Raw genomic sequence first — 27,100 nt, 5'->3', positions numbered from 1 at the left:
TCTGCCCTCAGTACAAGTCATTTAGTTCCTTCATTGCCCCACAATAGCGTTCTCAATATCCTCATTTTAGGCCATTCTGAAGATCTTGTTGAAACGCTTCGTTTCCAGAATAACCTCCAGTAACCTCGCAACGTCACAGCCCTTTGTGCTCTGATTGGTCAGTTCTATCAGAGGGGCGGAGGGGGTAGAGCCAGGGGGCGGTTTTTGCAGCATGGCAGTATTTACAAAATCGCCACATTGAATGGAGCAGACCGAGCGAGTTTGCTGTTTGCTTCCCCGTAAGGCATTGATAGCACTAATAAAATGGCAGAGTGTAGGATACGTCCTAGGATACGTCCTTTTGTATTGGACCCCGAGTCAGACCCGGACGGTTCTGCAGCTCAGGAGGAAGAAAATCCACCTCGACACAGATCATCTCAGGACGCTTCAGTGTGGTGAGTCAAACCGGTACTGTAACATGTATAGTTTATACATTTATACTCGGCTCTTGGTGGGTGTATCCCTCGGTGGCAGTTGTGTGACTAACTGAAATCACAGAGGAGGAGCTGCTTTATCAGATTACTCCAATAAAAAGAAAGGATCCTCGTGTCGTCATGAAGGTCGAAATCTCACGGCCAAATGTCAATGACCTATTTTCAGAGACATCAAATCTCGTTCTAGGATTTCAGAAAAAATACAATATCTCATTTTTTGAAAATTCAGGGGGTGAAAGGTCTTTTTTTCAAATTTATTATTTTATATGTAAGTATTAAATCACGGATCAGCATGATATGTCCCCTTTAAATAATAACCTGCATGCTCTACTGTGGGATAAGACTACTAATGTTTTGGGTAAAAGACAAAAACGAGTACATTTGGAATTACTGAAGTTAATATTTATATGAACTATAAGTGTTTAAATGTTTAACAGCAGTTTGATTAAAAAATGCTTCAGAATTTAAAGAAATTACTATTGAATTGTAAAATGTTACACCTTGTAGACTAAATCATAGTTTAGCCTTAGAGTCAAGTTTGGACCAACCATTTCCCACCGGTACCCAATCCAACTTTTGAGGCGTTGTTTGTTTTCCTTCTTTTTTTGGCAGGATTTTTTGTTGTTGTTGTTGTTTTGCTCCATTTTAGTCTAATTCTCTTTGTCTTTTTACCACTCTCAGCTAAATTTCATTATGTTAAAATACTCATTCAGCAATTCACCATATTGTTCTTCCAGTTTATTAAATGATGAAAGGTAAATGGACTGACACTTTACAATACTCTTCTAGTCTTTCATCCACACACATCTGACCAACAGTAAGAGCATTTTGGGGAGACGGCGGGGTGCCATGTTGAGGGGCATTTATTTGAGTATTTGAGTAACAAACTGTCTGTATCTGCTGTATCAGAGAGGGTTAATCTGCACTAATGAATCGAGGCCTGTTGTGGATTATTAGTGCATGGTTCGCCTCACGAGTATTACATGCTAATGGCACACTGTTATTGACAGAAGCCCATTAAAAGCTCATTGCAGTCATACAGTAACTGCAGCACATCAGGATCATCTACTAGAGCGTTTTCTGCTGAGATTGCAGGATGTTAAGACAGATCTTTCAACACAGTGGAAAATAAATGTGTGGTACATAAAGTGCATGGTTAAGAGGAAATTAAAAGAGCCTTTTTTTTTATTTCATCTGAAGTACAGGATGGAGCAGAAGCTCTTAGTCTGAAGGCTCTTAATGTATTGTTCCGCCAAAGACAGGAAGTGAACGTATCTAGAAGAAGAATAGCTTTCCAGGGGAGGATGTGACTCGGCAGAGAAAGCAAGTGTGAGATAACAAACAGTCCTGAGACAATACGAGTAGGAAACATTCAACCAGCATCAGACAGACGATGAAGAGGTAAGAAGAAAACTGCTTTTTTATCCGTATGCTAGCTCTAGTGTTGCAGAGACACTCGATGATGAACAAGATCATATCTGGTGTGTGATGTTATTTCCACAAATAAACAATGTGGTAACAGAAATGAGAAGCAGATCTATAGACAGCTGATAATTTCCACCACCTGCTGCTGAGATTGTCAGTTCAACTGTCTGTTTATAAAATGTCGTTTAGCACTGAGGCTAAATCCAAACAAACAAGATTCTCCCTGAACTGATGCTAAAGTGTGCTACACCTATGACTTGACTTAAAGATTCATTCAAAAGCTGGACTTGGTCCCATTTTCTCAACAACAGAAAATGTCGGATTATGTATTTGGGCTCCTTTCTGGCCAGATTGAAATCTATACTGTAGCAAACAGACAGTATAACCAGGGAAACGGGAAGAGGCGATGTAAACCTGGAATGTGACATCGACCTTTTCTTTGTGTCAGCGTCTGTCCGTTCCCTTCCCTAACTGTAAACACAGTTGTTCCTCTTTCAAAGGTGGTTTACAGTACATGATGGCAGCTTTGATTGATTCATTGAAGGAAGAAGGGGAAACAAACGCCCATGTGTTTTAGGAGCACTCAGTTACAGTACAGGCCTGTCATGTGTTATTAAGCATATGGCAGAATCAGCAAAAAGTTTTCGATTATCACACTTATGGAGGGATTTATCACTATTGGCTGTTGGCTTCTGGGGTGAAAACAGCAGATGAAGTGTGTCTTTCTTGATTCACATACTATCTCCAGCAAATATGGCTGCTTCGATGTGGAATAATGCTGAAAGGTGCAAAAAAAAAAAAGGCTGAGCTATTAATTAAATTTTTCATTTTTTTTTTGTTAAATATTCATGTTGAGGTTTTTGAATCCCACTGTTATGAGGACATATTAGTTGTGTTTAAAACAGAAGTGCTGTCCCAGAAGCTGACGTGTGCCTTCTCCATTCTCTAACAGCCAAATAACACCAGATCTGTTTCTGCGGTGTCATGATTTCAGTTTCATGTCAGTGTGTCGACTCATGCTGTTTTCAAATCTGGCTTAAAGTCAAGTGAAAGTTCTTAACCCTCTCATGCCTGAAATATGAAAGCCTCTTGAGACTTTGTCCTTACGTGTTTTACTTTTCTTAGGGCATAAAAAAAATTAAAACTTTTTTTAAAAAATTAAGTTGTGTTTAATAGTGATTCTGTTAAAAGTCGTTTCTTTTTAGGCTCTGTAAAAACATTTTAACATATCTGACACATTTTTACACTGTGTTACATGATGTCCATGTCAGTAGAAACATAGTTATTGGTAATTCTCTGCTTATTTAACACAAAAATTCATTGCTGTTTGAAAATATTGCAATCTTAATTGGTATAGTTTTAAAACAAACAAAATGTTCAATTTACATCCTTTTGCCTCCAAACAGGTTGAAAGTGCTTATGGGAAACTGAGTCTTTGTCAGAAAAGCACTACAGATTCCACATGGTCCTCACAGCACCTTTAATCAGATGTCATATGATACTTTTGTAAACGTATTGAGCTTGGATGCAGAAATGATGTATCACAATATCATCCAGAGTTTAATAACAGCACAATCTGCTATTGTACCAACCCAGGCCTAAATGAGGAGCAAATCCTGCAAATGAGCCATGGTTTGCACAGTTCTTTGACATCTTATTCAGTGAACTTTATTTATTTTTATTTTATTTTAAATTAAATGTAATATATATATATATATATATATATATATATATATATATATATATATATATATATATATATATATATATATATATATAATACAAAATTCTTTATAATTATTATTATTATTATTATTATTATTATTATTATTATTATTTAATTCTTTTTTTTTTCTTACTACTTGACTCCTTTTTTCTGATTTTGTAATATTTAGTGTTTCTTTACAATAATAGTACAGAGACAGTGTGGTTAAACCAGAGTCGAATTCCTTGTGTTCTTGAGATACTTGGCGAATAGAGGCTATTCTGATTCTGATTTTGATGTTTTTTTGTTGAATATACACTAAAGCTGTTCCTCTGAAATGGTGTTATAGTAAAGCAATCAAAGTATTTGTTCTTTTTTAAATGTATCATAAAATACAGTGATACTGAAATTTACTTTTATATTCCCAGTGACAGGAAAAGGGTTCCAAACCTTTCTGTGACAAACTGTTACACCAGGAGTTTAAACGTTTTACTAACATTGATTTCTGCACCGTTAAGCTCATATAAACTAAAAGCCAAAGTTAAATACTTCAGTACTCCGTCAGTGGGAACTTAGTGACACATTAAGTGTCCTGATCTGCTCGTGCTAAATGTAATTTACAGTTCAATCCAAAACCATGTAACATTTTAATGTGTGCTGATGTGCTGCATTTCTGCTCATGATTTAGAGAGATTTACACGTCACTTTGTGTGAGAATATTCAACGGTTTTTATTTTATACATTGGCAATATTTCATCAGGTTGTAGAGTCCATACAACCAGGTGTTGAGAAGCTCTGCAGCAGGGATAGAAAGCTGGAAACGACAGGATGTAATCAGGGAGAGTGCAGCCATTCAGTTTGTCATAGAAGGAGAAAAATTTAAGGGAGGTGGGTTTTTATAAGTAGGACTGAGACAGGACAGGACGAAAGAGGGGAAAGGATTCAGAGATGTAGGTGGACATGGAAGGTAAACTCGTTGTGTCACAGGAAATAGTTTGCACCAGGCCTGAAATCGTTCAGTGGTCAGTCAGTCAGTCAGTCAGTCAGAAGAAAGTTTAATTCTCCAGTTGATGGTGACATGGGACGACTCAGTGGACAGTGGCTGGCTGCAGAAAGACTGGAAACCACGTTCACACCAAGCCCAAAAAGAACAGACTTTTCCAGCATTAAAAAGCATATTTACAGCCTGATTCAAAAGACGGCTTGAGTCTGAAACGCTGATTTCAACTGTCGGCACACACTGTACAGCGGCTGTGTGTGTGTGAATTTTTCCTCTAACTCTGTGGTTCAGAAAATATTAGGATTGTCTGATTGTCCAATCAGAGACACAGCTCAGCTCATGTGACTGACGGTCGCCCTTGAGCTTTTAAAAAGCTGAAAGTCAGCTCAGAATCATACTTCAGCATGATAGAATACGTGTGACTTGTGACAGTGCCAGCCTCAACAGGACACTAGTGGACTGAATAACAACCAAGAACACGAGGGATCTTTGTCCTTCTAAGAGTAGAGACACTTCCCATGTACTGTAGGACACTGGATCACCTTTACATTAACCCAGGGCAGGAACAGGTCATGAGCTGACTGCATTTAAGTTTCCAGAGGAGGAAATAACACGCTGATTTTCTCGACATTGCAAAACCAGAAGGAACTATAAACATACAGCTATGGTCTACAATGACCTGTAAAGCAAACACATGTCTATTAACCTTCCATTGTTTCAGTGAATGGCCTGACACGTATGTTTACGTTAACCTAGAGGCTGCAGTTCCTCATCATCTGCTAAAACACTGAGTGAAGCTCTGTTAGGTCTATCACTGCGGCACCCTGATGACCTGACTGCAGTCTTAAATTACTGGCAGTCGGTTTTAAGGTGTATGGATTGTGGGTATTAGCCTCCTAACCTCCTCTAGAGACTCGCCCATGGAAAATCTGTGGAGATTGAAGCCTTAGCTGAGGTGCAGTGTGGTGCACATTCATACCCCTTTTTGACTGAACTGGTGCTGGTGATAGTTCCAGGCCAGTACCTGACTTAGTACTAGTTCTCTCTAACTTGGCTCCATGCTGATGGAAAACCAAAACATTTGTTGGAAGAATGAGATTAGAACCAACTTAGCACCAGCACCAAACGAGCTCTGGTGAAAGCGAGGTATCAGATTGCTTGCATGTGCCACTAGATGCGTTTCCTTTACACTTTTTCTCAAAAAATAAAAGCGATATTTCTGAAGTTTCAATAAAGAACAATTTCGCCTTGCCGGTGTTTCCATTATGACCAGAACTGCACACAACTCGAGTAAAGTAAAACATAATGTCCATCTGGACACTACAATCATAATGATGCAGATTCTTGAACATTAGTGTTTTTATTCACTGCTCAAACTGTCGGCTGTAAACGAAACGAAAAAAGTGGTGTTCTCGTCAGATTTTCAAATTTCCTATGGTCCCTGAATGTATCACACTGAGCAACATGCTTTGAACCGGGGGAAGAGAGAGCGCTGTTAAGGGGACTGCCGTCCACATCTCGTTTATTCACTCATCCTCTTTGAAAATCTACAGAAAATCAACCGTTTGCTCTAGCTCAATTCTGTAAAAAACAGGTAATTTTACACTCTCTACTGCATCAAACAAGCCCTGAATGATCGATAAAGGTCTTGTATTTAAATCTAAAGAATTCTTTGAAAATTTGCTTCCATCTTCCTGGTGTCATGTTTCAGCTTGGGGCTGCTCTGCACCAATGAGCAACAGTTTGTGTGTTCAGAGCATGTTAAACTGAGAATACTTCACTCTTCTTTGATCCAAGACTTGAAAAAAAGTGTTTTGTACATAGTTCCTCACAGTTTTTAGCCTTTAGCCCTGGTTCTCCTGACCTCATAGAAGAAATGAAGTTCATATTGCAGTGAAAATTGAGTCCGCATTGAGTAAAAATGTGAACAGAAGCAAAAACTGTCCTAAAAATCAAATCAGCTTATCTTAGGTGCAGGACTGTGTAGATTTTGTAAAGATAGAACCATAAAACTTTTTTCATTTGTTCCTTATGCCTCAGGGTACCTAAAAATGTGTAGTATATATTCCCACCTTATTTTTAAATGTCTTTTAATGTAATTTTAATGTAATTTTAATGTCCTGGAATTCAAATTCTTTATTTTGGGACCTTAAGCAGATATGAGATTAAAATGCGATTAATTAGATTAATTAATTACAAATCATGTAATTAATTAGATTAATTTTTTTAATCGCCTGACAGCACTAATTTTTAGACTCAATATGAGCCACATTCATCTGACCAGCCCAGAAAAATGCATCTGAATTGCTTGTAATAAGTCAAAATAATCTGCCAATGGAACAAGAGAAAAGTTACTTGTATTAAGGCGTTGTTCTAGTTCTAAGAAAATTTTAGAGCATTTTTTCTTGTTCCATTGGCAGATTTTTTATTACTAGTCACAAGCAATTCAGACTTCATTTTTTTCATTAAATAATTCAAAACAAGACATTTTTCTGGACTGGTCAGGTGAATGTGGCCCATACTGAGTATAATAAGACAATTTGTACTTGAAATAAGACAAAAAACACTTGAAAAGGTTTCAGTTGTTTTGCAGTGAAAAAAAATGGAGGCTGGGAGGCCATAAAGTATGTTAATGTCTCTTTCAGTCCTGTGTCACCTGAAAGTTTCTGTCACAGAGAAAAGTCAGGGCGAATCCCTGGACATGTTATTATTTTATTCACCTTTAGTTAACACATCTCTATGAACCAGTAAAAAGGGTTCTCCACTCCATCCATCCATCCATCAACAGGACTTTGATAAGCACGCCATCCATCTTTCAAAGCACCTCATAAAAGGTCTGAGTCTAAATACCATCCAACAAAGGACTGCTTGGTACAAAGTGCCGGTCACATCATTAGCCTCCACTGATGTCCCCTTTAAAGACATTACCCTTCATAAATGATAGCCCTGTCCATTAGTGATAGTGCATAAAACAAGCTGCCTGACTGCTGATGAGAGCCGCTCGCTATCGATGGCCACACACCCTTAAGACCTTTCAGCTGAGGACAATATCTCAGGAGGGAGGAGGTGTTAGGGAGGAAGAATCCCTAACAGCAAAAGAAAATCTATAAAGTGATGCTGAGACGACATAACCTGCAGATCTGAAGTGTAAGGTGTCATTATTCAGGCATGAGAAAGCTGTGAGGTTTCTGGTCATAATTCTGAGATCAGTACATGAAGACTCGTAGCGTGTGTTTGAAGAAAAATCTCATACCAACCTAAAAAAGCTTAAAACATGGGTCATCAAGACATTATTACTCATTTTGAGCATCATGACTCATGGCTGAGAATTAACCCAGCTTCCTCCTGACTCTTATGTTTACATCTCCCAACGTTAGCAGCAGCTAATCTCAGCGATAGTCAAAAATCAATACTAGTTTGAGAAGAGAGATTACCAACGGTTGGCCGGGGAATCAGTCAGCTGGAATTACAGAAAGAAGAAGTCTGCAGACCTGTCTAAGAAAGTGTGAGAGCTCAGACAGAGAAATATGATGTGGGCCACAGAGGAAAAAACACAGGAAAGATGGTTAGGTAATCGGATACTGATCCCTTTTCCTTTGGGAAACACAAATACTTGACATTTTTAAGAGCTTATTTAGTCTGGGGACAGACAGACGTCTTTACATGTTCTGAATTAAGAGAGTCACATCTCTCATGAGGTCTGTTTAGTCATGCAGATTTAAATCAGTTTTAATGTTTGTTTAAGCTTTGCAAGCTTTATGCACCTCTCTTTCCTCAAATTACTTTTTAAATGTGCCAATAATCTGGCCCCTGAACCTCTTTACAAATTTGTTCAAAGGCAGAGCAGCAGAAGCAGAATAACTGGAAGCACAGTGAATGGAAACTGTATGATTCAAAAAAACGCAGACCAACATTTAGACAGTCAGCTTTCTCCGATAAAGGGGGGAAACTCTGGAAGTCATTACCACCTGAAATCAAACTAAACGCAGATTTAAAATCTTTCCTTTTTAAGGTCAAGTGCTGGTTGACAGCAAAACAGAGCAGTAACCATTCTAGTCTGCCATGTTTTTAATTTCCTGCTTGAATGGTGAATTTGTTGGTTTTAAAGGGTTGATGTTTTTATTTTACTGTTTTCTGATTTTTTAATTTCATTTATTTTTTCCCATTTTATTGCTAGTTACTTAAAGGCCAAAAGAGCAACAAGAGTTGGAAATTAGCACTCACTATAAACTGTCTGTACAGCATGGCAGATTCATGCCTTGTTTTGAACTATGTTAAACTGCATCATCCTGATAAAATAATCAAATTTAAATTCAAAAACTCATATTTTCACCTGTATACTAAAGGTAAATATTCAAATGTGTTCAGAAGAAATTTAAAAGGAACACTGACAAAAGGAAAAAAAATGGTTGATATGGACTTTAGTTATAATTTTTTAGAATTATTAATATAATTATTATTATTATTATTAATTTTATATATATATATATATATATATATATATATATATATATATATATATATATATATATATATTTATATATATATATATATATTCCTTTTTTTTTTTTTTTTTTCTTTTTTTTTCAGATACCTGTTCAGTGGTTGGGACCAGAAGTGACAAGATTCACTGGTGTTCTCTTAGCATCACTCATATCCCATTGACAATAGTGTTGTGGTATTGTAGTTGTAATGCTAATTCAGCCCAGTGGGTGGCAGTAACCTGTCGACAACCTGAGTGCCACCTGCAACCAAGGAAGCAGAAACCAAGCAGCAACCTCTGGTATAAAAATATGTGACAATGCAAAAATGAACCTATTTACAGCCTGGTTCCAAAAGTGTCTTCTGTCTGAATCATTCATTTTACTTTTGGCACACACTGTACAGGGGGTGAAGTTTTTTTTACTTGGCAGTTCAGAGGATATATTAAGATTGTGAGCTTGCCTGATCAGAGGCACAGCACAGCTCACGTGACTGATGGGTGCCCTATTCATGGATTTCATGTGACGTCACACTGTCTCAACGGCGCCATCTTTAGGACCGTCCTGCGACCGGAGGTACGCTGTCAATATGCCGTCTATTTGCTGTGCGGTCGATTGTGACAACTCCAAAGGTAAAAAAATTGGACTGACATTTTACAACATCCCCAAAAACGATGGAAGAAGACAGAGGTGGATTGCTGCCATTAAAAGAGACCACTGGACCCCCACAGAACACTCCAGACTCTGCGCTGAGCACTTTATTTCGGGTGAGTTAATTCCGGGACTTACTACATAGCCTAGCGTTAGCATGCTAACAATCACAATATTACTCACAGACTTAAAACGCGCTATCAATCAACGCTGTTGTACAGGTTCAGATTATTGACATCACTTAGTTGTGTTTAAGTTTAATTAAGTAATACTTTGAATAGGTAATGCGTTTTTTTAACCTTGTATTTTGATCTACTGCTGCAGGTAAAAAGAGTGAGAATCCTCTTCACCCAGATTATGTGCCGAGTCTGTTTGCTTATTTAACCCCGGAGCAACGGCAGAAGAAGGTCAGCAGTTTCAGAAAGTTTGAGCAAACACAAGCAGTCAAACGAAAAAGAAGTGCAGTGCATGATGTTGGGATGGTGGCTGCATGTGACATCAACAGTGACCCTCACACTGACCATGAGAGCCCACCGGTTGAGGAGAATCGAGGTGAGACTGCAGACCACAGCTACTGTAAGGAAAGTAGTTACACCTCAGACACAGAGCCATGCACCAATGAAGCCTGCCAGACGACCATTAAGAGACTGACAGAAGAGTGCGGTAAACTGAGGGCAGAAGTTCATCAGCTGAGGGAGAAGGTCAGCCAGTTGTCCTTCAGCCAGGAAGCCTTCATGAACAATGATGACATGGTGCAGGACTTAACTGGCCTTCCATCCTATGCCAAACTCATGGTTGTTTTCACTTTTGTGTCAGGATTCCTAAAAGTTGGACCCTCACCCTTTCAAAGTTTAATTATGACACTAATGAGAATGAGACTTAACCTGCCACTGCTTTTCTTTTCTTATATATTTCATGTGTCAACGCCTACTGTGAGCAGAATTTTTAATAGCACATTAGATGTCTTGTATGGTAGATTGTCCACATTAATAGTATGGCCCCCTAAAGAGCAGATTCAAATTAGTTTACCCATGTGTTTTAGAAATAGCAGCTTCAGAAATTGTACCTCAATAATTGACTGTTTTGAAATTTTCATTGAAAGACCTAAAAACATGAGAGCCAGAGCACAGACCTATTCACAATACAAACATCACAATTCGGCTAAATATCTAATATCAATTACTCCACAGGGAGTCATATCATTTGTGTCTAATGGTTGGGGGGGGAGAACAAGTGACAAGCACATCACTGAAAACTCTGGCTTCCTGGAAAATCTGGCACCTGGTGACGTGGTCCTAGCAGATCGAGGGTTCACTGTAGGAGATGCTGTGGGCTTGTACAGTGCTCATCTCAAAATACCTGCCTTCACCAAAGGAAAACAGCAACTGCATCCAAGTGAGCTGGAAGATTCAAGGGGACTAGCAGCTGTTCGGATCCATGTTGAGCGGGTCATTGGGCTTGTAAGGAACAAATACACCATTTTACAGAGCACAATACCCATTTCCCTGTGCCAGACTTCAACGGCAGGGAACCTTACATCTCTGGACAAGATGGTCAGAGTGTGCTGTGCACTTTGTAACATCTGCCCATCTGTTGTCCCCTCAGAGTAGCATGGGTGTATCATTGTGTCATAAAGAAAGCACTCTGTAAATAGTTTGTAATGTTTTCTAATGCTGTTTTGTTACTATTACTTGTTTACTACTACTTTTAGTTTGAATGATGTCGTTAATGAAAAAATGTTTGTTGAGAATATAATCCAAATATAATTTGAAATTCTAATTAAAATAAAGTGTAAACTTGAGTTGAGTATTCTTGTACTTTTTCAACCTATGATCATAGCGTAAATTCAAACTCTGTCATCATTTCCCAGGGATTAACCAATTGTGAAACGGGCTGATACAGACGCCTAGAAGTACAGTGTAGTAAACGACCTGTGTTTCGCATCAGATATATTTTGTCTTATGTTGATAAAAAAAAGGTTGTTTTCATCAGAGAAAGTCTATCTTGGGGAAAAACATATGCTTATTATGTACTGTACAATCAGATGTTTATCTTGATTTATGTCTCTTTCCACAACAGACACAATAAGAGGACCAACACAGCGTGGAAATTTTGATTTTATCTGTACACTAAATGGTGTAAGAGACTGGCAAGTATTTTTGGCTTTCATCCAGCAGTAAAAACATGAGCCAGAAAGTATTGGTGATTTACAATTGAAAAAAACTCATTACATTTACTTAAATTACTGTGACTGACCATTGCTGATAATTTAAGCAAGAATAACAAAATTATATACATTTTATAAAAAATCATCATGCTGGGAACAAATAAAAAATAAACTATGTACATAAAGACTACTGGACTGTAAAACAGCTAAACTTTTTTTCTGCACTCCACACACTTCCATGTCTTCGGCACCCGGATCAGTTTAAGACAGGACTTGTGAAAGTACTTCCGTCTGCAGCTTCCTGATGTGCAGGTGATGGCATCTGTGCCTGCAGGTTGACCACAAAAGCATCCCACTTCAGGTGGCTGTTTGGTGGTGTTGGTGTTTGTGGGACTGAAGCGCGGTACTGTATACCATTTTCCCAGCAGCTCAGGTAGCACTCCTCTCTTGATAAAGTCCACCACTTTGCTGTAGGCCTCATGGAAGAAGGTGGGATCATAGGGGATTCGCTGGGTGAAAGCTTCCTGTGGGGTCCAAACCATGAAGTCACAATAGCTCACCTCTGCAACATGCATTTGTACCTGCACCTGATGCATGTACTTGTGGTCGTGCTTCAGTGACATAACCCCATCTTCTCCCATGCCAAGACAAAACGATGGATCCCTGCAGCATTCTTTGAGGGGGCAATGCTTGGCTTTGAAGGGGCATTTAATTTCTAAAACACCATCGCCATGGCAAGCGCAGGAAACCACACCATCAGGTGATGCTCCAATCCAAGGAAGTTCTGGGTTGATAATGAACCCTGAAACCCTTACTTGGAGGTCTTTGTGGTGATCCTGCATCATGGCAACATAGCTTGCCCTTGCCCTCTCCTCGCTCACCTGACCCCATCTGACAGATTGGAAAACAAAATGTGAATTAAAATATGACTTTTTCTCAGTGATGTTGACTGCCTATTAATAATTACTAGGATGTGTGTCTCATTAATTAGACTTTGGAGAAAAGTCATCAGCTGACTCCAGAGGAAAAGCAGGCAGTTACAAGAAGGTCCATAAAAATATAGTGGGGTCAAAAGTATAATGTTTGCCTATAACATGACTAAAGTAAAATGTCTCCCTCAAGTATAAAACTCAAGATAAGACCAAATACTGAAGAGATTCTGAATGTTGCAACCTCCTTACTTACTTTTTATTAATTGTTATGCTCTTGTCTATTTTAATATCTTCATTTGATATTCCTACTGGTATACTGAGTAAAAGAGCAAATGAAACAACCAGTATTTATGTTTCTGTCTCTGTACGCCTGTGCAGAGGTCTCCTGTAAAACTTATCTATGTACCTTGTTGCCTCAGTGGAGAACTGGGAAGCACGAGGATAGCAAATCCTTTTAATCAGAGATGCAGGTCTGTCTGCTCTGGCTGCCTCACTGAAAACTGATGCTGTGACCCTTCCTGCCCTCTGATCAAACCAAACCCTAGACTTGCTCTGCTCCCTGGTCTCCTCCTCAACTATCACACACTGAAAAAACAGTTAGTGACACATGAATAGTTAGCAGTCAACCCATTTCTAAATTGTACAGACGGACAACAATTAATCCGATTATGGAAAATTATTCACTGTCCAACTTTCAAAATAAAAAACCTTGCCATCTATTTGACCTAAACTGAGAAGTTAAAAGTGTTACCTTTAAACTACCTGATCATTGCAGCTATTATCCTCCAATACAGATAAAACTGGCCTAGTCTGACTTTGATTGCTTACCTGTTGCTGAGTAAGCTGAAGGCTATCAAAGACCTTAGCACTCTCAACCAGCAGTGAGGACAAGTCCATCTCTAGCCGGGAGCTTGAGTACAGGTTTGAAAGAGGAAGGGGCAGGTCCAGCTGCATCACCTTTGGGATGTACCTGAGAGGGAGCGACAGAAAATATGTCACTTTTTAGAGCACCTCCTTCCTATCCCTCTTAATATATGTGTTAACTGTGACAAAGAAAAGAGCAAACTTGTAGGCATTTAAAATCAAACTTTTGTACTATTCAGGATAAAAATTAGCAACACACTTGAAATAAAATTTTCAACTGCTCACATAGAATTCAACCTCCACAAACACTGAAGAGACCAACATAATGCAGCTGCACAGCAGTATTTATCAACAAAATCCACCTAGAATTACTCATTGCACTCTGTTTACCTGCAGACATAACTGAGAAGAGATATGAAGACAATGGCCAGAGCAAGAGACACTTATAGAACAGAATAGGATGTATTATTAACTAATATTTTTCATATGCTTCCCCAAACCCTCTGGTATACATCCACTTTTGTAGTCTCTTGATGCAGCTGAAATGGAACAGCAGTTTCCCGCTGAACAGAAAAAGGATTTTATGAAGGAAAGAGTAAAGGTTTGGCATGCTGTCCTCATCAGGGGTCTAACCTTTCTTACCTGTGGGAGTGGCCCTCAGTGACGGAGAGGATGGCACTTCTCTTAGGCTTGGACTCATGCTTCTCGCTGTCATGAAGCATCTCAAAGAATCTCTGGCACTCGTCTTCTGAAGGTCTGATGTCAGGACCAGGGGCTGGGACGAGGCGGGTCTCTTTATGAGAAAAGCTGATGTTACGCAGCTCTTCATAAGGAACCCCTCTGACAGAGACCTCACTTGGCTGAGTCCAAGAACAGGGCTTCTGTGTGCAAGCCTGCCCATTCCTCATGTCAACAGCAGCCACGACTGAATACATGAGGGCTGCTGCATGAGAGCACACCTCTCCTAAGCCTGCTTTACAGGTGCAGTGAGCCATCACCACCGTCCCATCCTCCTGCACTGTGATCCAGGGGTGCGTGGGGTAACAGTGAGGCTCTGTGAATGCTTCACCTAAAGTTTATAACACAAATAAAACATAATGTAGTTTTTATTGTACGAGCGAGAATACCATCGAGATTACTGATCATATATTTTAAGCACTTTATATTTTGACATTAACGTCAATTAAAACGGCAAAAAACGACAACACAATCGTTACTTTTACGATCATTTTATCCGCACACCAAGCGGATGCATTGGTAAACAAACACTTAGCTAACCAAAAACAAGCTAGCGAACGTAACTTTCGCGGTAGTTTTAATCGCGCAGAAAACTAGTAAAGGAGGGAATAATGATATAACTTACCTTTCCTATGATCAAAAACAGGCGTTTAACCTCCAGATGGTAAACTTTGGCCTCAGTTACCCATCCTGAGGTGAAGTATCGACAGGCTTCGGTACTTTTATAAGCCTTCAGGGACTCGCCGGTATACGGGGATGGATTATGAACGAGATAAATATAGACATCGGCGAATGATAAATTTGGCAATTTTGATGCAGATTTAAGGGGCGCTAGTACTTCGGGGGAAACTAAGTAAGGGTCGAATTCTAAAACACAGATTTTCTTCAAATATCGTCGCTTTTCTTCAGCCGAGAGGTGAGCGATGACCGTCTGACTTGCCATTTTTCTACGGGACCGATTGATGGCGCTAGGTCCTAAAGATGGCGGCCGCAAAAAGAACGTGACGTCACTGAAACCCATGGATTGCTGTACTAGAAGACCCCATCACTTCCAATATGGCTGCAACAACTGATGTGTTCCAAAATTCTGTTTCAGAAACAGGCAGGTGATGTCAGGGGACACTACGTATGTTAATTAATTTTACAGTCTGTGGTGGAAACAGAATGAGAGGTAGACTTACAAATACCATTCTAATATCTAAACAAGTTGGCACTGCCTGTTTTGTAGGACAACCTCTGTCTTCCCTGTAAAGGGCAGGATTCAACCTCCCTCTGCCATTGGTCAGACAGCACTTTCTTATTAAGACAATGGAAACAGAAACTGAGTGGATTTACTCCAACTAACAGATCTGTGTGCAATTGGAGGTTAATATCAAAGATAATTCACAGTCTAATTTTCTGCTGCCAAAAAACTAAAACAACCATAGCCACATTATTCATGCAGACATTTCTGGTTGTCATTCTTACCATCCCACGTCATGTTTAGGTGAACATGTTCAAGTATTTCCAACCCAGATCTTAAGATTCAACATGCAGTGTCTTTAAATGTTGGCTTAAAATTCAGATTTACATAAAATCTTAAAACAAAAAGTCAGCTCACAGTTCATTTACTGTATGACACAGCTGGGATGTGTTCTCACCTTGCCAAAGTGAAGGTGAAGCACTAAAGCTTCGTTCAGGGAGCTGCATTGTGAGCACAACATGTGGACATCTGTACAGCTCTGCTATTAAACTGAAAGTGATATCTCTGAAAGGCGGGAATGGCTCATAAGGGGATGAAATGAACAGAGATCTGCTGCAATTACCATAATCATTTCCTTTTTATAATTAAGGGGAATACTCTTTAAATCTCTGGCAGTGAAAGCACTCTGTCCATAAGCTCTCCAGTGTGAAGTGGACGTCTAAGTGTTGTTAATCAGAGGGTCATCTTATTTTAGTGAGGCAGTTAGAGACACATTTAATCATCTCATCATAAAACACCTTTAGAGGCTTGAGTCTCATCTGGGAGCGGATCCAAAGTGAGGATATGTTTGGGTCCAGTAATGATGCACAACCACATCAGCAACTTCAAAGTGCAAGCAAACAGAGGAGGCTAATCCTCTGTGTTAGCAAACATTGGCATCAAGTTGGAGCACGGCTCTACATTCACTAAGAAGGTAGGCCAGCTTCCCTGTATGCGCCGAGCCAGATTAGCTTCCTGATTCTGCAAAAAAAAAACATGCCTTGATCTCCTCAGAGCTGGCTTCTGAGTGATAAACTCCATCTCAAACCTAAATCTGTCCTGCTTCAAAGCTGCTGACAACACCGCTGGGATTACAGGAGGCGTGGGATATGTACCCAGATATTTCTTTTACCCAATTTACAGTACAAACAAAAGATAACAAGGATCTCCAGGATGGTGTTTCTGTGGAGATTAGAGGGAATTATTGCTCAGATAAATCTGGTTATACAGGACACAATGACGTTGAGCTCAGCAGCGTCTTATTTTGATGAATCAGGTGCAGAAACGATAATAATGAGAATGGGCTCACAACAGCTCCTTGAATTTCAGAAAATCATCAGCAAATGTGTCGGAACCAAGTTATATGAGTCTGGAGTTGGGCTTTTATGGAGCACAAATAAATTGCTTTGACATGGATGACTCGTATGAATAAGACTCTCTAAAGATTTCACCTTCTGTATATTTTAAGGGGGTCAAAGTTGCAGAGCACAAGTTCATCTTCAGACTGATGTTTGGAAGGTTGGAAATGTTTGCTGCAGTTCATGTTGAAGATCTTGAGTTAAGACCTTAGACTCAAGTACAAGTGAAGTACTGGACTCTCGTCATTTGAATCCAACAATTTTTAGTTTTAGTCATATTTTAGTAATCTGAAACCTTTTAGTCTTAGTCTAATTTTAGTCGACTAAATACCATAAGAGTTTTAGTCTTAGCCTAGTCTTTAGTCTTTTGTCCCGGGACAGATCCCCAAATAACTGAGACTAGCCGTCCCAGTTTTTGGGACCCTTTCGTATGGGTGCCAGACTGAACCGATCCGCTCTCGAAAGGTGGAGCTACAACACTGCAGACCGTTGATTGGTCGAAAGAATCGTCACTTACCCCGACAGCTGCTGTACTTCTCCTGGTGGCACACAGACTTCTCTGAAGCAAAGCTTGATTGAACTTTGTATCAAAGAGCTACATGTCAATCACAGAGAGGATGAAATGCTGCATGTCTTCCATCTGTGCTCTTTGTTTACTGTGTCACGCTTTTCTTCTTTGTTGCATTTTAACAGCTGCAGCTTTCAGCATCCAGCTTACAAGAGGCCTACCATAAGAAGGCATAGTTTGCTGCTTACAACCAGCTTAACTGTCCCAAACTGTGCCAAACTGTTCTACACCGGACTGCTTGGTGGAAACACGGCTTAAAAAAATACTCAAGGATGGAACAAGTTGGGTCCTATCACAAGGTTTAGGGCAGAAATTACCCCTACAGCAGTGTTTTTGTGCAACAGGAGCTCAGGACGCACGCACCAAACACCCCCTCCCTGCTCGTCTGCCGGTTTCCTCTGCTCTCAGACGGGGCCATATTTTACTTGACCAAAAACACAAATAAACAGACTCCCACAGAAAAAATCTGATATCAGTCTGCATTCACGCTTTATTTAGAGAATTTTCAGCGCATTACTTTCACACAAAAACACCACTAAATAAGGCTCTAGTTCTCATCGTGTCATAAAACGGTGCCACCTCCGCTGCAGAGCCACAGCTGGCTACGAGGCGCTCGCCGCTTAGTGTATCAGTCCACGCGCGGCGTGCCAGATATAAACAAACGCAGGTAGTCTGCCAGGACAAATTATGCAATAACAACGTAAAGATGAGTGATTATGAGAGCGAGGTTGACCTGCTGTTCGCTTTGAATAAAGCGTGAATGCAGACCGATATCACATTTTTTCGGTGGGAGTCCATTTATTTGTGTTTTTGGTCAAGTAAAATATGGCCCCGTCTGAGTGCAGAGGAAACCGGCAGAGGAGCAGGGAGGGGGTGTTAGGTGCGTGCGCCCTGAGCTTCTGCTGCACAAATCACTGCTGTAGGGGTAATTTCTGCCCTAAACCTTGTTATAGGACCCAACTTGTTCCATCCCGGAGTATCACTTTAAGGAGCCCCTCAGTCATGTGAGCTGAGCTGTGCCTCTGATCGAAAGAGCTATGGATCATAATACCATCTAAACTGCCAAGTTAGAAAAAATTTACCCCATTTATGTTGATAGTAAGATGAGTGATTCAGACAGGAGATGTTTTTTGAACCAGGCTGTAAATAGGTTAATTTCTGTTGTAAAAACTGCTCTTTTTTGGCTTGGTGTGTTTGTGTGTTTACTCCCGGAGCCAGCCTCAAGCAGACACTCGAGAAACAACAGATTGTAGCACTTCGCATTGTCTCATATTCTTGTTGCTGCTTGTTAAAACCTGACAGCAGTCAAACTTCGTAAACTTTATGTCCTACCAGTGCTTATCTACTAACTCCAACCTCACCAAGCAGAGCTAACGTAACCTCACTCTTCATTTTATTGATAGACTCTCAAGTTTGAACAGACCACTGCAGAATAACTGCTGACTGTGGGTTGGAATGAACATTATCACAAACAGTTCAACCCGTGTTTTAGCTTCTGCTCTATCACTCTCCTGTTTAACTTTCTTCTGCTTTGACGCCCTTTGTCTTTTTACCAGTCCAGCTCCAGTGTCCAACATTACTACAAAACAAATCCAAGAAAATGTTTTCTTCAGATAAAAACACAGATCTTGCTTCTCACTGCTAAACTTTGCTGGCTGGTGTGGTGGGATTTTAGTCTGCGTGCTGTAAATTGATTTGTTTTCACCCAGCCTCAGACACTGAGAAATACATTTAGAAAGAGCTAATTTTGGAGCTGATAATCTTGTTTGAGTAGTGGATTACAATCTGTTTATGATCTGATTCCTTGGACTGGGAATGCCGACATGATTCTAAATATTGGCCTAAGAAGTGACTCGGTGGGGGGAGTCTATTTCCTGCAATCCCAAAACAGCTTCTGTCGACTGAACATGCAGATATTTCTCCCCTTGTTTAAAAAGGTGAAGGTTTCCAACTTGAGCTTTATCACAAAAGGCTTCACTGACCGGAGGAAAGCTGTCAGTGAAGAGAGAGGAATAATCCTGAAGTGAGGCATCAAAAAGTTACTGAAGTGGCAGAGAGCGATCTGTCTGATGTCCAGTGAAGGAAAAAGAAGAGTGTGTCAGTCATTGACTTAAGTGTCTGCGTAGTCAGCAAAACGTGGAGTTCTGAGGGAGCAGGCAGGAGAAAGTCAGGATGGGAACTTTAGGCACTTTGTGGATTGGAGAGCAGAATTTGATTCAACTCAAGAAGACAATCTGCAGACAGCAGTCCAAAATATAAAACACATTTCATCCCAGAATTCATCCAAAACATGCAGCAAAGGTTGAGTCCATTTGAGACGGTGGTGTTCAAGATTAAAATGACATTTGCGACTAAATGACTTCAGAGAGAATCGTCTCCATTTGTGCTTTAAAGTGGGGAACATGTGACTTTTTCACCGTCTTTGTGTGTTGGTAAAAAGAGAAAAACTGCATGTTAAAGTGGTGTGTGAAAGCTTCTGAATAAACCAGAATATCTCATTAACCTTTCCTGTCTGCACTTTCTCTTTCCTGTCACTCCTCTGTTTTTTTCTCCTCCTCTCTGAAAAGGTCATTTGGGACTGTCAGGACGAAAAAGGGGACAGAATGAATCTTTCATGACTTTAACTCATCTTTCCGTCAAAGCTCTAACATTTGCACTCAGACAAACATTTTGAAATGTTCAGAAAAAGGAAACATCAGGTTTAATCTGACAGAGGATACAATGTGATTGAAACATTCAGTAACACAATAAAAGTATATCAAATAGTAAAGCATTTAAACTGTTAACTGTCTATCCTGATGAACAAACAAGACGTAAAAGAACATTTTTCACCAGTTCAGTGGAGCAAGATCATAAAGATGTAGATCAGAACTAAACACAATTATAAATACTAAAACATCCTTACTGAAGGTGCCTGATTTGAGGCCTTGGACAGTCTGGTCTTTTTGTGTGGTGTGAGAAAGGTCTCTTTGTGAATCTATGGGCTTTTCATTCAGCTTTCATCCAGTTTTCTCCCAGCTTTCTTATTGCTTCCTTCCTGCTTCCTCCTGTCTTCATGTAGCTCTCTTCCTGCTTTCTTCCAGATTTCTACCAGCTTTCATCCAACTTTTATTCAGTTGTCATCCAACTTTTTTCAAGCTTTTTTCCAGCTTTCATCCAGCTCTCTTTCAACTTTCATCTTGCTTTTTTCCAGCTAACGCCGACTTTTTTTCAGCTTTTTTTTTAGCTTTCATCCAGTTTTCTTCCAGCTTTGATCAAGCTTTCATTTAACTTTATGTCCAGCTTTCATCTAGCTTTCTTCCAGCGTTTTTCCAGTTTTCTCCCAGCTTTTTTCCACCATCTTTTCAGCTTTCATCCAGCTTTTTTTGAGCCTTCATCCTGCTTTCCTCCAGCCTTCTTCAAGCTCTTTCCAAGGTTTTTTTCAAAGTTTCTTTCAAGCTTTCCTCCAGCTCTCATCTAGCTTTTTCTCAGCTTTTTTCCAGCTTTGATCTAGCTTTCATCCAGCTCTTCCAGCTTTTATCCAAATTTCTTCAAGCTTTCTCCTAACTTTCATCATGTATTCTTCTAGTTTTCCCCCAGCTTTCATTTAACTTTCTCCCAGCTTTTTTCCAGCCTTAATCCAGCTTTTATCTAGCTTTTATCCTTTCCTCTTCCAGCTTTCATGCAACTATCTTTCAGCTTTCTCCCAGCATTTTTTCATCTTCTATCAAGCTTTCAACTTGTTTTTTTTTCAGCTTTCTTCCAGCTTTTATCCAGCTTTCTACCAACTTTCATTATATATTCTTCTAGCTTTCGTTCAGCTTTTAACCAGTTTTCTTCCAGCGTTCATCTAACTTTCTACCACCTTTCTTCCAGCCTTTACTCAGCTTTTATCCAGCTTTCTACCAGCTTGAATTCAGCCCTCTTCCAGCTTTCATGTAGCTTCCTTCCAGACTTCTGCCAGCTTTTCACCCAGCTTTCTTCCAGATTTCTTCCTGCTGTCATTCAGCTTTCATCCAGTTTTCTCCAAGCTTTCTTACTGCTTCCTTCCTGCTTTCTCCTGGCTTTTCCCCCCTTCATGTAGCTCTCTTCCTGCTTTCTTCCAGATTTCTACCAGCTTTCATCCAACTTTTACTCAGTTGTCATCCAACTTTTTTCTAGCTTTTTTCCAGCTTTCATCCAGCTCTCTTTCATCTTTCATCTTGCTTTTTTCCAGCTAACGCCGACTTTTTTTCAGCTTTTTTTTTTAGCTTTCATCCAGTTTTCTTCCAGCTTTGATCAAGCTTTCATTTAACTTTATGTCCAGCTTTCATCTAGCTTTCTTCCAGCGTTTTTCCAGTTTTCTCCCAGCTTTTTTCCACCATCTTTTCAGCTTTCATCCAGCTTTTTTGAGCCTTCATCCTGCTTTCCTCCAGCCTTCTTCAAGCTCTTTCCAAGGTTTTTTTCAAAGTTTCTTTCAAGCTTTCCTCCAGCTCTCATCTAGCTTTTTCTCAGCTTTTTTCCAGCTTTGATCTAGCTTTTATCCAGCTCTTCCAGCTTTTATCCAAATTTCTTCAAGCTTTCTCCTAACTTTCATCATGTATTCTTCTAGTTTTCCCCCATTTTTCATTTAACTTTCTCCCAGCTTTTTTCCAGCCTTAATCCAGCTTTTATCTAGCGTTTATCCTTTCCTCTTCCAGCTTTCATGCAACTATCTTTCAGCTTTCTCCCAGCATTTTTTCATCTTCTATCAAGCTTTCAACTTGTTTTTTTTTCAGCTTTCTTCCAGCTTTTATCCAGCTTTTTACCAACTTTCATCCTGTATTCTTCTAGCTTTCGTTCAGCTTTTAACCAGTTTTCTTCCAGCGTTCATCTAACTTTCTACCACCTTTCTTCCAGCCTTTACTCAGCTTTTATCCAGCTATCTACCAGCTTGAATTCAGCCCTCTTCCAGCTTTCATGTAGCTTCCTTCCAGACTTCTCCCAGCTTGTCACCCAGCTTTCTTCCAGATTTCTTCCTGCTGTCATTCAGCTTTCATCCAGTTTTCTCCAAGCTTTCTTACTGCTTCCTTCCTGCTTTCTCCTGGCTTTTCCCCCCTTCATGTAGCTCTCTTCCTGCTTTCTTCCAGATTTCTACCAGCTTTCATCCAACTTTTTTTTGAGTTGTCATCCAACTTTCTTCTAGCTTTTTTCCAGCTTTCATCCAGCTCTCTTTCATCTTTCATCTTGCTTTTTTCCAGCTAACGCCGACTTTTTTCAGCTTTTTTTTAGCTTTCATCCAGTTTTCTTCCAGCTTTGATCAAGCTTTCATTACACTTTATGTCCAGCTTTCATCTAGCTTTCTTCCAGCATTTTTCCAGTTTTTTTTTCCTGCTGTTTTTTCAGCTTTCATCCAGCTTTTTTTGAGCCTTCATCCTGCTTTCCTCCAGCCTTCTTCAAGCTCTTTCCAAGGTTTCTTCTAAGTTTCTTTCAAGCTTTCTTTCAGCATTTTTCCAGCTCTTAACTTGCTTTCATCCTGCTCTTCCTGCTTTTATCCAGCTTTCTTCCAGCTGTCATACAGCTTTCTTTCTTGCTTTCTACCTACTTTCATCATGTATTCTTCTAGCTTTCTGCCAGCTTTTAACCAGTTTTCTTTCAGCTGTCATCTAATTTTCTCACAGCTTTTTTCCAGCCTTTATCAAGCTTTCATCCAGCTTTCTACTAGCTTGAATCCAGCTCTCTATCAGCTTTCATCCTGCCCTCCTACAGCTTTCTCCCAGCATTTTTATCCAGCTTCTATCAAACTTTCATCCTGTTTTCTTCCAGCTTTATCCAGCTTTCTTTTAAGCTTTCTACCAGCTTTCATTCAGTTTTCTTCCAGCTATCATCTGGCTTTCTCCCTGCTTATTTTCAGCTTTTATCAAGCTTTCTACCAACTTTCATCATGTATTCTTCTAGCTTTCGTTTTTTCTTTTCTTTTACTTTTCTTTCCAGTTTTTTTTCCAGCTTTCATCTTACTTTCTCCTAGCTTTTTTCCAGCCTTTATTCAGCTTTTATCCAGCTTTCAGCCAGCTTGAATCCAGCCCTCTTCCGACTTTCATGTAGCTTCCTTCCAGACTTCTCCCAGCTTTTACCCAGCTTTCTTTCAAGCTTTCATTCAGTTTTCCTTTCATCTATCATCCAGCTTTTGCCCAGCTTTTTACAGCTTTTATCTCACATTTTTTGCAGCTTTCTTCAGTTTTCTCCCAGCCTTCTTCCACTATTTATTCATCTTTTATTCAGCTGTCATCCACCTTTCAAAGACATGGTTGTTAGATTAGATGTTAAGTGACAAACTTAACACTAGCCTAATAAATGGATTGGCTTCAAGCTCCATCAACCACAAAAAAGGAAGTAAAGACGATGGATAGAGAAATGAATGAAAGGATAGATAGATAGATAGATAGATAGATAGATAGATAGATAGATAGATAGATAGATAGATAGATAGATAGATAGATAGATAGATAGATAGATAGATAGATAGATAGATAGATAGATTACTTTCTTGCTTTCTTCAACTTTTTCATTCAATTTTCTTTCAGCTTTCATCTAATTTTCTCCAACTTTTTTCCAGCCACAATCCAGCTTTTATCCAGCTTTCTACCAGCTTTTATCCTGCTCTCTTCCAGCTTTCTCCCAGCATTTTTCCAGCTTCTAAAAAGCTTTCTTCCTGCCTTCTTTCAGCTTTCTACCAGCTTTCAACCAGTTTTCTTCTAGCTATCATCTAGCTTTCTCCCAGCTCTTTTTCTGCTTTCATCTTACTTTATTTCCAGCTTTTATCTAGCTTTTTTCAGCTTTCTTCAGTTTTCTCCCGGCCTTTTTCCACTGTTTCTTCATCTTTCATTCAGCTGTCATCCAGCTTTCAAAAACATGGTTTTTAGATTAGATGTTAAGTGACAAACTAAACACTAGCCTAATAAATGGTTTAGCTTCAAGCTCCCTCAACCATAAAAAAGGAAGTAAAGATGAAGGATGGAGAGATGAATGAAAGGATTGATATACAGATTACTAGATTGCTTGATAGATAAAGGAATGGACAGAGATGGATTGATAGACACATTGTTGGGAAGCTGGGGTTAAGATGAATAAACAGATGGATGGATGGATGGATGGATGGATGGATGGATGGATGGATGGATGGATGGATGGATGGATGGATGGATGGATGGATGGATGGATGGATGGATCTTAACTACATATCTTAAACAGAACCAGAACACACAAGGCTCTGCAGAATCTCACTTGATTTATTCTCTATCTGAATACATTCACTGCACAGTGCCTTTTACTCGCCATGATGCACTAGAATATTTCTCACAGGAGCTTTAAGGAAACTAAATCAGGGTCGGCTGATCCCATCATGTACAGAACACAAAAAGTCAAATCAGTACAAGAAATGAGGATTTCAGAGGTGTTTCTGCACCACAAACCAGTCCACAGTTAACTGTCTGGTTAAACTAAACAGTATGTGGACTTCAGAGCTTAAACTCCTCCATGTGTGTAAAGAAAATCCCAAAAGAACCCACGCAATACGCTTTCAATTTAAACTCCAATGTTTATAAAGAGAGCAAACACACGACAGCTAAAGCCTTCAATCATCCTCCTGCAGAGATCCACTGAGTCCCTCCTGTGACAGTTTGATCAAATCATCTCTGTTTAGCTTGAGTAACAAGTCACTTTCTACCCCTGAGCAGCCACTCCAACAAAGAAACAATCTCTCAGCTCAAAACACTTTGCTTCTTTTCTCACAAACAAATCCTGAACAATTTTAAAACCCCCTGTGCTGCTTTTACTAACAGCTCTGGCAGGGGGAGAGAACAGCGTTGATTGCATGCTGGCATTTTTTTTGTGCGATATCACCGGTCATCACTAATGGCTGTGCCAAGAACTACAACCATGGTGCTGATTGCTTGGAGCGGTACTCAGAGATGTAAGAAGGAAGGGCATAGAAAATGTCTGAAAGAGCCAGGATTAACCTGCTTAGAGAGCGTCCTGCTGAGAAAAAAAACCCTGAGCTGATGACTCAGTATTTCCATATAAAGGCCTTAAACAGCCTTACTCAAACTATGGGTCACAACCCACTGACTGGGTCGCCAGTTGTTGGAGTAAAATGTGTCACAAATTTGAGAAGTAATCCTCCCAACTAAAATTGAATTAAAGAACATTCATTTTGCTCCCTCACTCTGAGAATCCCCACTCCTGTGACACTGTCGTTTACGTGTGCTTTCTGGCCGCCCGTTCGCTCTGACCAGAGAAAGACAGAAGAACAAGTATTCCTCTCCTAACAGCGGCATGCGCAATGTCTCAACGTCTTAGATATAAAGTTGGTGGTACCAAAACCCAAAGAGGCGGAGCGGATGGACTTTGATGTATTTGCCAGAAGCGTGCATTTTGCACATTTGAACCTTAATAAGGTTTGAAGTAGAGCTACAATATGCAAAAGCAAGGAGGGGGGGTGCGACAAAAAAAATTTGGAACTTGTAATCTAAAAAAAAAGAAAGAAAAACTGAAGTAGGCTGTTTACCACCTGATCAAAAGTTTAAGACCATAGGCTATTAAAGCCAAAATCTGCTCAAAATGTTATTTTCTGTCAGGCATTCACACGGTCACACCCTCCTGATGGCTGAAGCTAAACTAAAAGCTCACCAAAATTGGCACGCACATAATGAGCACCAAAAATTTTTATATGATACCAAACATAACCCCACAACATCCCATGAAATGCTCTCTAGCGCCAAAAAGACACTCAAAAACACACCAAAATGGCTCTAACAGGTGCTAGGAATGTTGTAGAGAGATGAAACTAATGCCAAAATTTTCATCTCATTGAGACACACAAAAAAGGGTGAGGTATTTTTTGCCTATCTGGCACAGGAAGCCGGCAATTTGCCTTTCAAAATAAGACTTTGCTGCTTGTTTACCCTTTCTGCCAAAATTATCTTCTCCGAAACCATAAGTGGTATCGGCTCCAAAGTTGCTCACATGACAGACTAGACACTGCTCTACAAAAGTTGTGCGGGACTTTGACGTTTCAGACCCGGTTTTGGAGTGGTGAGCTCTCAAAGTGGGTGAATGCTCTCAGCAAGGAAAATGCTATGCTTTTCACGCATACGCATTATAGGGTATTACATATAATTCATGTATGACCCCCACACTAAAGGGGGCACACTAAAACTCCTCTAGTTTCCAATTGTAATGTCATACAGACATCAAACCAAGGTCAAAATGTTTTCCTCATTGACACAAAAAAAATCATACGTTGACACCCTGACGTATCCCAGACAGGAAGTCGGCTCTTTACCTTTCAGAATAACATTTCAACACAATTTTACCCTTTCTTCACTCTTTGATTGCTTATAACACCCTCTAAGCATGCTCAGAAACTCTGCAAAATTGGCACACCCATAACTAGCGCCAAAAATTTCAATATGATACCAAACATGACCCCCAACATTCCATAATATGCTCTCAAGCGCCACCTAGGCACACTAAAATGGCCATAGCGGCCAGTAGGAATGTCCTAGAGAGATGAAACCA

General features: G+C 39.8%; 1 long non-coding RNA gene across 1 annotated transcript in view; it reads left to right on the top strand.

The window, feature by feature from the left end:
- Window positions 1-1,761: 1,761 nt before the first annotated feature.
- Window positions 1,762-27,100, top strand: part of LOC141801043 (uncharacterized) — a 35,736-nt gene continuing 10,397 nt past the window's right edge. Inside the window, exon 1 of the long non-coding RNA XR_012599367.1 lies at window positions 1,762-1,874. This is a non-coding gene — a long non-coding RNA (uncharacterized LOC141801043). The remainder of the gene's footprint in view (window positions 1,875-27,100) is intronic.

The sequence above is a fragment of the Halichoeres trimaculatus genome, unplaced genomic scaffold, assembly GCF_033239565.1.
Source record: "Halichoeres trimaculatus isolate MK-OKI-2021-1 unplaced genomic scaffold, fHalTri1.1 fHalTri1_scaffold_2, whole genome shotgun sequence".
In the NCBI taxonomy this organism is placed as follows: Eukaryota; Metazoa; Chordata; class Actinopteri; order Labriformes; family Labridae; genus Halichoeres; species Halichoeres trimaculatus.
The sequence above is the reverse complement of the archived record's forward strand: the minus strand, read 5'-3'. Positions and strand labels throughout refer to the sequence as shown.